Here is a 13,494-nt window from a genome sequence, read left to right as displayed (position 1 = left end):
AAAAGCAGAGACATCACCCTGTCAACAAAAGTGCGTATAGTCAAGACTATTTTTTTTATTAATTTTTTTTAATTAAATTTATATACCACCCTTTTCCGAAGGACTCAGGGCGGTTTACAGGGTATTTAAAATCAAACAGTACAAAATACAAAAGTTAAAAAAACAATTAAAAAAAGATTAAATTATCCCTTAACTAAAAACCTCAGTTAAAAATTCTCAGCCTGGGCCGGAGAGCTCAAAGAGCCAGGTCTTCAGGTCCCGACGGAATGAACGAAGGTCAGGGGCGGTCCTAAGCTCCACGGAAGACTATGGTCTTCCCAGTTGCAATGTATGGCAGTGAAAGCTGGACCATAAAAAAGGCTGAGCGCCAAAGAATTGAGGCCTTTGAACTATGGTGCTGGAGAAGACTCCTGCGAGTCCCTTGGACTGCAAGGCGATCAAACCGGTCAGTCCAAGAGGAGATCAACCCTGACTGCTCTTTTAGAAGGCTAGATCCTGAAGCTAAAACTCAAATCCTTTGGCCACCTAATGAGAAGGAAGGACTCACTGGAGAAGAGCCTAATGTTGGAAAAGGTTGAGGGCAAGAGAAGAAGGGGACGACAGAGAATGAGGTGGCTGGATGGAGTCACTGAAGCAGTAGGCGTGAGCTTAAATGGACTCCAGAAGATGGTAGAGGACAGGAAGGCCTGGAGGAACGTTGTCCATGGGGTCGCGATGGGTCGGACATGACTTAGCAACTAACAACAACAACCATTACAGCTTTATTCTTTGCTATTTTTTTTGTTCTCAAAAAGTAGAAAATCAATTTAGCCTTCAACCTGATTTTTAATTTTTGTGTTAATGAATATATCTTGATGGCATCGTAGAGCTATGGAAATAACATACCTGTAGATCTTGACTTACACCATTTAGTGACCATTTGAAGTTACAATGCCACTGAAAAAAAGTGACTGTTTTTCATATAACTGTTGCAGCATCTCCATGATTATTTAATCAAAATGTAGACTCTTGGCAACTGGTTCATATTTATGACAGTTGTAGTGTCCTGGGCTTATGTGATCACTTTTTAAAACCTCCTGACAAGCAAAGTCAACCAGAATCACTTAACAGCCATGTTACTACTGAGTTAACAATTGCCGTGGTTCACGTAACAACTGTGTCAAGAAAAGTCGTAACAGAGGCAAAACTCAACAATTGCTTAGCAACAGAAATTTTGGGCGCACTTGTGGTTGTAAGTCGAGGGCCACCTGTATAGAGTATTGCCGCAGTTGGGAAGCAAAACATGCTGGAGCTCACAAGGACAAAAGAAACAATTGCACAGGCTGAGAGTTCAGTCATGATAAATTAAACTCCACGTAGCACAGAAGAAAAAGATTAGATCTGGCTGTCCCAAAGCAATATCATTTTTGCAGTTGGGGCATTTTAAAATGATCTCTGTAAACTCAACAGGACTGAAGAACCTTTATAGATAACATCTTCAAAAGCTCAAAAAACAAAGAAAGAAAAACCCCTCAAATGCAAAGCACAAGTGTACTGTATATGCACACAAAGACTTTCATATACATCAAATCTCTACAAATCAGATATGTCAAAGTCATTTGTGTTTTCATTACCTGAACATACTAGCAACGTTTGTATGTAAAGCACAGTACTACACCTACATGTGCAGGTCTTTAAGTAAAGACTGAAAACTCAACTTTTGACTACTGAAACAGCAGTTTTCTTAGCAATAATGTCAAGTGATTTTGCTATTGCTTCCTGTTGATATACAGGTGAAACTCAAAAAAATAGAATATCGTGCAAAAGTTCATTTATTTCAGTAATGCAACTTAAAAGGGGAAACTAATATATGAGATAGACTCATTACATGCAAAGCAAGATAGTTCAAGCCGTGATTTGTCATAATTGTGATGATTATGGCGTACAGCTCAAGAAAAGCCCAAATCCACAATCTCAGAAAATTAGAATATTGTGAAAAGGTGCAATATTCTAGGCTCAAAGTGTTCCACTCTAATCAGCTAATTAAGCCATAACACCTGCAAAGGGTTCCTGAGCCTTTAAATGGTCTCTCAGACTGGTTCAGTAGGAATTACAATCATGGGGAAGACTGCTGACCTGACAGTTGTGCAGAAAACCATCATTGACACCCTCCATAAGGAGGGAAAGCCTTAAAAGATAATTGCAAAAGAAGTTGGATGTTCCCAAAGTGCTGTATCAAAGCACATTAATAGAAAGTTATGCGGAAGGGAAAAGTGTGGAAGAAAAAGGTGCACAAGCAGCAGGGATGACCACAGCCTGGAGAGGATTTGTCAGGAAAAGGTCATTCAAAAGTGTTGGGGACTCACAAGGAGTGGACTGAGGCTGGAGTCAGTGCATCAAGAGCCACCACACACAGATGGATCCTGGACATGGGCTTCAAATGTCGTATTCCTCTTGTCAAGCCGCTGCTGAAAAACAAACGTCAGAAGTGTCTTACCTGGGCTAAAGAAAAACAGACCTGGTCTGTTGTTCAGTGGTCCAAAGTCCTCTTTTCTGATGAGAGCAACTTTTGCATCTCATTTGGAAACCAAGTACCCAGAGGCACACACTGCAAGATGCTTGAAGTCCAGTGTGAAGTTTCCACAGTCTGGGTTGATTTGGGGAGCCATGGCATCTGCTGGTGTTGGTCCACTGTGCTTCATTAAGTCCAGGGTCAACGCAGCCATCTACCAGGAGATTTTGGAGCACTTCATGCTTCCTTCCGCAGACGAGCTTTATGGAGATGCTGACTTCATTTTCCAGCAGGACTTGGCACCTGCCCACACTGCCAAAAGTACCAAAACCTGGTTCAATGACCGTGGGATTACTGTGCTTGATTGGCCAGCAAACTCTCCTGACCTGAACCCCATAGAGAATCTATGGGGCATTGCCAAGAGAAAGATGAGAGACATGAGACCGAACAATGCAGAAGAGCTGAAGGCCGCTATTGAAGCATCCTGGTCTTCCATAACACCTCAGCAGTACCACAGGCTGATAGCTTCCATGCCACGCCGCATTGAGGCAGTAATTGCTGCAAAAGGGGCCCAAACCAAGTACTGAGTACATATGCATGCTTATACTTTTCAGAGGTCCGATATTGTTCTATGTACACTCCTTGTTTTATTGATTGCATGTAATATTCTAATTTTCTGAGATTGTGGATTTGGGGTTTTCATGAGCTGTACACCATAATCATCACAATTATGACAAATCACGGCTTGAACTATCTTGCTTTGCATGTAATGAGTATCTCATATATTAGTTTTTAAGTTGCATTACTGAAATAAATGAACTTTTGCACGATATTCTAATTTTTTGAGTTTCACCTGTATTGTTTTAATTTCCAAGTCTAGCTTACTATCCTTAGATTTCTTGATGGTCTTGCACCTAAGCACTAACTAGGTTTGATGATGATGATTATTTATTATTATTATTTATTCAATTTGTATACCGCCCTTCTCCCGAAGGACTCAGGGCGATTACGATATATGTAGGTATTGGGGGAATTAGCTGGGCTTGCCTATTTGCATACAAAATCACAACACAATCAATTTACCTTATCTGCACTAACTTTCACAAATCATTTTTTTTAAACAGCAGCATTTACCTGGTAAGCGTATCTCAGGTTCTTGCTTGCTAGTGGCTAAGTCTAGAAAAAGTTTAGAAGAAAGCAATCTTATTACAAGCTAAAACAAAAACTTAAAGCCACCTAAACATAATACGGTGCTAAGGGCCAGGTTTTATTTTTCAGTTCAGTTCATTCCCTCTCATATTAACTGCACTATCTGCCAGCATCTGCTTTCCTCTCTTCCTTGCAGCCATTGCAAATAATGCAATTTGTTTTGTCACATATAGGTGTTGTTTTGATCTCTGGACAAAATTACTAAAAGTAACTTCTTTTTAAACTGAACTCAGAACACTAAAAAAAAGACCTGTTTCGAGATTAGAATATTTGCAAGTGACAGTGTTTTATATTCTGCTTGACATTTTTTAGCTATTGTCAAAATACACTGGGAAACAGTGAAATTCAACATTATGGGCCTGTATCTTCAAAACTGTATGTTATCACTCTATGAATATTTAACAGTCTGTTTTCAAAGGTTTCTTGGGCAGGGGACTTTTCTACATGATGCATGAAAATGATTTTTGTTTATGTAAATATACCATTGGATTCTGTCTCAACAATTGTATAAAGGCTGCTCTGACCCAGCAAGCTTTATTCTTGTGGAACAGCAAATTTTGAGTAGCAAAGTCCTAAAATGATACAACAAACTCTCAATTTGTATCCCAATGACAGATGATGCAGAATTAACAGTTTCTCATTGCATCTTATGCTGTGTGACTGCCATGTGCAGTCCCCCCCCCCAAAAAAAGTTGGACTAAAAAAGTTCAACCAATCAATTCAAATATGCAGGGTAGGTGCATATCTCGCCTTGGCTCCACTCTTCAGTCAAACCCTGTTCTGCGCATGCACGCATGTACACGCATGTGCACACATTTTTTGCGGCTCCCAGTTTTTCCTTTTGTGAGGGAACCGGTTCCGAGTGGCTCTTTCACTGTTTCAGGTTGCTGACCCCTGGTGTAGACAGTGAGCTCACTTCTCATTTTCCCAACATCAACAGCCATGTTTGGGCTAGGAGAGAGTGACTGGCCCAAAGTCTCTCAGCTGGCTTTCATATTTAAGGTGGGATTAGAAATCACAGTCCAACAATTTCTAGTCCAGCACCTCATCCACAACACCAAAATGGTTCTCTCTTCATGTCATCTGTAGGGCTCATTATTCAAACGAAAAGACTACATACAACAGCCCTGATCCTTACTGTTTAGTAATTCACCTTCAGTTTGATTTCTTTGGATTATTTTCTTTTACAACGAATTATAAGCAAGTTCAAAAGTTGTACTGCCATTGCAACTCCAAAGGCCATAAATTTAACAGGGATATCTTGGAGCACTTCATTCTCTGATTATTTGTTATTTCCTTACTCAACACAAGATGGAGTAAAACTCTCAGGAGAAAAGAACAATCTAAGATTGCAAATATAGGCATGCTACATACAGTACTCTGGAGTTGTGAATGCCTTCTTTTCTCTTTTTATATTAAGACAATATTATCTTGAGTATTGTACAAAAAATCAAATTTCTGACTTTTAGCTTGATTCTCGTAATTTATGTTGACTGTAAGGAGAAAGTCAGAATGTGAACCAGGATTCAGCTTCATGATGAAAACCATGTGTTAATCATATAATATACTGAAAACAGAACATGTGCAAGGTCACTTCTCAGCAAGTACTAAGTACAATAACTTGAAGCAGAGTGTATGCTACAGATTAAGGCTTTTAATTGAAGAAGATGAAACTTCTAAACAGACAGAAACACTGGTGCCTTCTTTTTCACAAATCAACCATTAAAACTGAAAAAAACAAAACACAATCCCAATAGAGGTATTGCCAAATATAGAAGGGCATAGAACTCTTCTATTTCTGACCTTAATGTTGTAATACTTAAAGCAAATAAGCAAAGAATTCAAAGGACAGTTAAACACAAGAAGCTACAGAACTGAAATTTCCATCAATAAATCAAACGGTTATCGCATTTTTTCTTGTTTATCCCTTGAGCTATTGGGATGAGTTTTCTCCTTCCTACATTTTATTTCTAATTTTGATGCTGTTGCTTGTCAAGTTCCAAGCAGACAAAACCAACCCAGCTGGTAAATTGAACATTTGCCAGACACCAATAAGAAGTTCAACAGAGCTAAAAGTACCTGAAGCCTCACTGGACATAGAAGCTGCAAAGTAGAAGTCGAAGTAGAATTAATCTCCCTCCCTATCCTTGACTTTTTTTGAGTGCTGTGTACTGAGAACTTATGGTCAAGAATGCTCAGCAATTAAAAATAATAGTTCCTGGATAAATGTAACTGCTTGAGATAGAATAGGATCCTGCCTGTGTCTAATTCAAACATTTTCTGATTTGATATCATCGAACACTCCCTCCATATCCAATTTGAACTTGCCGGCCTGGACTGAGGGACTGGGATTTTAGATTTTAAATTTTAAATTTTAGAACGTGTTTTATTGTTTAGGGCTACTTGGTTTAATTTAATTTTTGTATATTATGTGTTGTATATAGTGTTTTAATTGCCCTGTACACTGCCCCAAGTCCTTCAGGAGAGGGGCGGTATATAAATCCAAATAATTAATAACTAACTAACTAACTAACTAACTAACTAACTAACTAACTAACTAACAGAAAGTACAAAGGCAGGAATTGGTTTTACTCCACTTAGAAAGCAACAAGCAAATGAATTGTGTGTCTGCTCTCATCTCCCTGACAAGTGGTATATGGGGAGCCAACAGGCATCCCCAAGGAGAGAGCAAATCCCTGAAGACTAGAATTAGGCAGAAGAACAACCAATTAACTTTTCCTGATACCATGCAGAGCCAAAGGGTCATGTATTGACATTTCAGGGAAACTAGTTACAAATGTGGAGATTCATGTATTTCTTGCATTTCTATATCACCCAATCCTCCTTTGGGCGACTTAATACAACACTGCATTACAACTGTATCTATTTCTTATGAATATTGTTGGGTTGTTAGGATTGCCAGGTTAGGGTTCACTTGGGCTTGAGTGTTAATAAAAATTTGTCAGTACTGCTCAGTATAAAAGCACATGACACAAAGCCAGTGGTGTTTTTGTTTTGCAAACCTGCCCTTTTAGCATTGCCCAAAGAGCTTAGATGTCTCAGTCAGTACAGAGCACGCAAGGAGCTCTGAAGATGGGGCAGGAGATCTTTGTGCCTTTGTGTAACCAGCTGTCCAGAGAGGGCTTTGCCCCCAGAGCCAAGGATCCTTATGCCTCAGCTAATGATATCTTCCCTTGGCTGAATGGCATTGAGCCACCATTCTAAGTGGAACTATATGACTGGGGATAGGTCAGGAAGTAAGTTTAATTGAATTGGCATGATTCTTTCTGTAGCTAAAGTAACCTCATGACATGCATGAGACATGGCACCTGAATGCTGCTTGCAGCTCCCTCTTCAACCTCAGCTTTCAGAATCCCTGGAGATTAAGGTTTGGTACAATCACATTTTAGTACAAGGATGGCCTATCCTTTTCCCTGTCTGCCTGCCTGCCTGCCTCTCGAAGTAAAGGCCATTTAAAGACAAGAAAAAGTAAAAGGAAACCCTATTACTATTATGTTCAATGGGATGTTCTCTCAGGTAAGCATAAATATATGTAGGTTTTCAAGCAAAATAGCCAGGTTTGTTTGCAAATGCTTGTAAAATGTGTTTATACTGTTCCAGCCCAAATGATTCTAAGCAGCTTACTGGGCTGGTTCCGCCCCAGGCGCCTTATGGACCCAGAACGGTTCCAGATAGCGCTTGGTTCTATACCCATCGCCCTCACTCACTGCCCAGTCGATGCCTTGGTGGATGTCTGGGAAAGGGCGGCCGCCAAGGCACTTGACTGTGTTGTACCCTTGCGACCCCTGACCCGGCGCAGATCCCGCTGGGCTCCATGGTTTTCTGCGGAGCTCCGGGAGATGAAGCATCGGAGATGGGGTCTAGAGAGCGGTTGGAGGTCCAGCCGATCCGAATCTGACCGATTGCAGCTAAGAGCCTTTATAAGGTCTCATCTTGCGGCGATGAGGATGGCGAAGGCTAATTACTTCGCTGCCCTCATCGCGTCTGCAGATAATCGCCCGGCCGCCCTGTTTAGGGTGACTCGCTCCCTTCTTAACCAGGAGGTGAGGGAGGATCCCTTACAGGGATGGGCCGAGGAGTTTAGTCATCATCTGACGGACAAAATCACTCAGATCCAGGCTGGCTTAGACTCTGACTGGGCGGAGTCTGACGTGGAGGAATCGGACAGTTTTGAGCATGTTATCTGGACTGAGTTCGATCCTGTTTCCCCTGATGATGTGGACAGGATCATGGGGAGGCTGAGCTCCACCACCTATTTGTTGGACCCGTGCCCCTCCTGGCTGGTTTATGAGGCCCGGGAGGAGACACGAGGCTGGTTCCAGGCAGTAATAACTGCTTCTTTGAAGGAGGGTGTCTTCCCCGCCGCCTTGAAGGAGGCGGTGGTGAGACCCCTCCTCAAAAAGCCTGTCCTGGACCCGGCTGTTTTAAATAACTATCGTCCAGTCTCCAACCTTCGCTTTTTGGCGAAGGTTGTTGAGAGTGTGGTGACGCATCAGCTTCCTCTGTTCCTGGAGGAAACTGATTATCTGGACCCATACTAATCGGGTTTCAGGCCTGGACACAGCACGGAGACAGCATTGGTCGCGCTGGTGAATGATCTCTGGCGGGCTCGGGACAGGGGTTGTTCCTCTGTCCTAGTCCTATTAGATCTCTCACCGGCTTTTGATACCATCGACCATGGTATCCTACTGCGACGTCTCAGGGAGTTGGGAGTGGGAGGCACCGTTTTACGGTGGTTCTCCTATCTCCTGGGCCGCTCGCAGTCGGTGTTGACGGGAGGGCAGAGATCTACCCCGAGGCCTCTCGTTTGTGGAGTCCCTCAGGGGTCAGTTCTCTCGCCCCTCCTATTGAACATCTATATGAAGCCACTGGGTGAGATCATTTGTGGTTTCAGGGTGGGGTATCATCAGTACGCTGATGATACCCAACTCTTTTTCTCCACCCTGAACCAACCCAGCGATGCCCTCGCTGTGATGTCCTGTTGCCTGGAGGTGGTCCGGGTCTGGATGGAGAGAAACAGGCTTCGTCTCAATCCTGCCAAGACTGAATGGCTGTGCATATCGGCATATCGGGTTAACCAGACTATTCCACCTTTAACGATGGGGGATGAGGTGTTACTCTCCGTTGATAGGGCTCGCAACTTGGACGTCCTCCTGGATTCACGGCTCAATTTTGAAGACCATATAGGAGCCGTGACCAGGGGGGCTTTTGCCCAGGTTCGCCTGGTGCGCCAGTTGCGACCCTACCTGGACCGAGATGCCCTACGCACAGTCACTTATGCGCTTGTGACCTCCCGTTTAGACTACTGCAACGCTCTCTACATGGGGCTGCCCTTGAGGACCACTCGAAGGCTTCAGCTGGTGCAGAATGCGGCCGCGCGAGTTGTGATGGGGGTTTCCCGATACTCCCATGTAACACCTCTACTCCGCGAGCTGCATTGGCTTCCAGTTGCCCTTCGGGTGAGATTCAAGGTGCTGGTGATGACCTATAAAGCCCTAAATAGCCTGGGTCCGGGATATCTGAGGGAACACCTGTTGCCAGCATCAAGTTCCCTTCGTCCAGTGCGCTCCCACAGGGAGGATCTTCTTAGGGTGCCGGCGGTAAAAGATTGCCGGCGGATAACACCCAGGGGGAGGGCCTTCTCTGTGGGTGCACCTGCCCTCTGAAACCAGCTGCCCGCGGAGCTTAGGACTGCCCCCGACCTTTGTTCATTTCGCCGGGACCTGAAGACCTGGCTTTTTGAGCTTTCCGGCCTAGGCTGAGAATTTTAATTGGGGTTTTTATTTTTTAGGGATTTGATTTAATCTTTTAAATTGTTTTTTAACTTTCGTATTGATTTTTGTTTTAAATACCCTGTAAACCGCCCTGAGTCCTTCAGGAAAGGGTGGTATATAAATCCAATAAAATAAATAAATAAATAACCTGCCCATAAAAATGTAGTTGCTTTTCATTTTAATATTCAAGATAATTGGATAAAACAAGGTCCAGAGCCATCCCATCTGTCTTTCACAACTGGGATCTCAGATTTCTCCTTTAATTCTCCAGAGCATGAAGATCCCTGAATTAACTTACAATATCTAACCCTCCTTTTGTTTCTTCCCCAAAGGGAGATACCTTTTCGTACTAGGAGCCTTCAGAGTCTCTTATATGTTTTTTAAGAGAAGTTCAGAGTTCTTCTTTAAAATTCACCTTAAACAGCACTTCCAAAGAAAAAATTGGACAAGCAATCCTAAACTATTAATTTATTTCTAAAGACTGGGATATAGAAAATCAGGCCTGCCTCCTTCAGCTCCCAATTCTCATTGTTCAGTTTTATTTGAGCTTTAACTGACTCCAGACTTTCACCTAAATTCAGCCCCCCACTTCAGTTTAAAGACAAGGCTTTTAGGCCACATCCTTTTACAGAAGATTGTATGATTGACTTCACAGAGAAAAAAGGGGGGCCTCAAAGCCTGTGCCATATGCAGTTCTTTGCTCACGTCAATGAACAGCCACAGGCCTTGTCCTCAAGCATCTGGCATCTTCCAAAAAAGGAGAAGGGCTGGGCTCCAGACACAAGCGTCAACTTTAGCATTTTCCACTTCGGAAGAGAGCTGCTTATTTGAGGCCTATCTTTTCTGCTTTGGAGGCAACAGCAGCTGACTGTCTGCACAGATTCTCCCCCATTGGCCCATGCTTTCATACTGTATCCATCCCAGGAAGAAAAGCTCAAAGCATATTGGTTTTCCTCAACATGGCAGTTTTCAGATGTGTTGGGATAGGTCTGTTGCTCCTGGAATTCCCAGATTTGTTATTCTAACACCTGTTCTGAATATACTCACTTTATGAGCTTTGCTGGATTCACACCTATCTACTAAGGGCAGGATGATGGTTTCATATGTTCCATATACCAAAGCAATGGTGATTTATTCAAGAAATCTTGATGAAATGAACCATGGCTTGGTGTGATGTGTACAGAGGATTTCTGTGGCTTGGGAAGCGAGCCTTGTTTGGCCAGATATTAGCACAACAAGGAACTGTACTCTCTAACCTTGTGGATCTGAACCTGCACTCAACTAACAGCTTGAGAAAGGATCAGTCAGAAATCCTACTGCTGTGTCTCTGGTCGCTCTAAAAGGCTTTCCCTGGAAATGTTCCAATTCATAGGCAACTGGCAGCTTAATCATTCCAAGAGAGCAAGTGAGGAGAACTTGGGCTAATTAAAGTCAATGTTAGTCTCTCAAGGGGCTGTGGTGGCCTTTTCAAGAGTGTTAAGTACAGCAAACTGCCTCACTTTTCCAGTTCACCTGGGGCTGGTAAATCAGGATGATTTGGGAAGGTGGGGTGGGGGGGAGACCTCAGGATCTTTTTCATGTGCTTGGCCAGTTTCCCTCTTTCAAATTATCCTCTTGAATGTAATTTTTGCTTCATTTGCCAAAGAAAAGGTACTGGATCTTCTGTTGGCCTGAAAGCTTTGGAACAGAATGTAAGGGTGGTCTGCATTACCTGAATGGATTAAATATACTCTGCCTATGCTCAGAGGAATTCTAAAGTTCTTCTCTCTTTCCATATGCCATAGGGAAAGCTTTGGTAAGTAAGTCTAACTCCATTTTGACCATGGCTTTGCATACACCACACTTGGGCCTAATCTGTTCAAGGAAGCTCCTCACACGGTGTCTTCCAAGACCAGGATTTCCTGTAAGGGCAGTGAGGAAAGATGAAGCAGCATCAGGCCATTGATGCATGCAGAGCCAAAGGGTCTGTGTCCCGCCAGGCCCTTAGCAGAACAATGAGAGACCAGATCTCCTGTGGATGGCAGGAGCTCCTGGAATTTGAAGTGAGGAAATGGTTGTATATGTGGCAGCAGCAAGAGAGGAAGTAGGAGTGGAGCTCCTGCAGGGTAAGAACATGCCTGTGGTTGGTCGATTTTGTTATCTCCATACTCTTGTTTCATGGGAAAGGCCCTGTGGGCAGCAGCTGCAACAAGAATGGAGTCTTGGTTTGCCAAATTTTAACTGTCTACCAGGTGGGGCAAAAGAGGAGTTGAGCCTAGAGAAACAGAATGAGGCTTCAGTCTTAGAAAAGAGCATTGTACACAGTGTCCCAGAATACTTTGCATCATCACAGCTCACCCTCAACACCCCTAGGATTAGGGAATAATAACTTCCAGGCAATATCAAAGTTCAATATCCTTATAATATTTTTGCATTCCAGAGTATTATAGACCAGAGAAACCAACAGGATAAAATTCATCATTAGGTAGCTCAAAGTAGAACATAGTATCGTTTGTGGATATTGATCCTTTGTATTTATGACAGAACCTGAGGCCTTCCCCCAAATTTGTCAAGCTACAACTCCTAGTACTGTTGGGAGTTGTAGTTCAGTCGCTTCTGAAAGGGCATAGGCTTGCCTATTTAATAAGCTTCTGTCTGACAGGTCTTATCAATGTGGGGAAGTTATTTCTGGGACAAAGAGATTGTCCTTTGAAGGGAAACGAGTAACAGTTAACAGTTTTACCAGCTGACTGCCAAATCTAATAAGCAACACAAAAGCAAGAAATCAAATTAACTATAATTGCAGAAGTGTTGCTTGAATGGAAGACGGAAAAGAGCAAGACAGCATTGACAGCAAGACAGCTACTGCTAAGCTTGTAAGCCGCCCTGAGTCTTCGGAGAAGGGCGGGATATAAATGGAATTAAAATTAAAAAAATAAAAATAAAAATTTATAACGTAAAAGGCTCTAACAGTGCCAAACTAAATATAGTGTATAACATCAAACAAAACACATTGTAATCAACAGAACCAAAGGTAGAAAGTGAGAAGGAGGGAAACGGGAAGGGAGAGAATTACATGCAAAGAAATAAATCTGAAAATGTGCTCAGGTCTCTACTTGTCCAAATGTTCATCTAAACCACTTGGGCAGACTTCAGTTGTCATGTTAACAAAGCAGTGAGTAATGTGAGAGTAAACAATTTTAAGTCTGAACCTTTTTTCTCCTTGACTATTTGAAGTATTGACATGAGGCCAGCAGTGCTGGGACTGGGAAACGTCCCTTGCAGAAACTCTGGTGCCTCAGTAGGTTCTCTTGCCATTTCTTCTATTGGAACCAAATCTAGTCACATGAAACCGGGGACAAACTTTGCCAGCCCCTGATAATATTATTCTGGTGGTTTGTGGTTCTTCTGAGTGTGTCAGCCTGCTATGAGACCAAGTAGGAAAATTCCTGACAATCAAGCAGTGAAACTGTAAGCCAGCTTTCCCAAGTAGCTGTTAGCAGACATGATAGATACAGGTAGTCCTTGCTTAATGACCAGTCCCTTAGTGACTATTAGAAGTTAAGATGGACCTCCCCAGAGCTGTTTACAAGCCAATTTTGAAGTTCCAGCGGCCGCGCACACATACTGCCCATGGTTATGTGATTGCATTTTGGATGGCAACTGTTTTGCATTTATGGCTGTTCACATGACCACAATTTTTGGTGGTTTTTTGCCAGTTTCCAACATTTATTTCCAATTTCTGGCAAAAAACATGCATTGGAGAAAATTGGTTTGCTTAATGACCACCACATTCTCTGAACAACCACTACATTCACTTAAAGGCTGCCAAAAAAAAGGTTGTAAAATTGAGCGTGGATACATGGTGACTCATTTAACAAAGGCCATGATTTACTACCCTAATTACAGGCTCAATTACAGTTGTAAGTTGAGGATTATCTGTAATAAAGGACAATGTAGGAGAGAGATGGGAGGAAAATAAAGTTGAAATAGTGCTAACCCAGTAATGCCATTGAAGAA

The sequence above is a fragment of the Vipera ursinii genome (genome assembly GCF_947247035.1).
Source record: "Vipera ursinii genome assembly, chromosome: 2".
NCBI lineage: Eukaryota > Metazoa > Chordata > Lepidosauria > Squamata > Viperidae > Vipera > Vipera ursinii.
The sequence above is the reverse complement of the archived record's forward strand: the minus strand, read 5'-3'. Positions refer to the sequence as shown.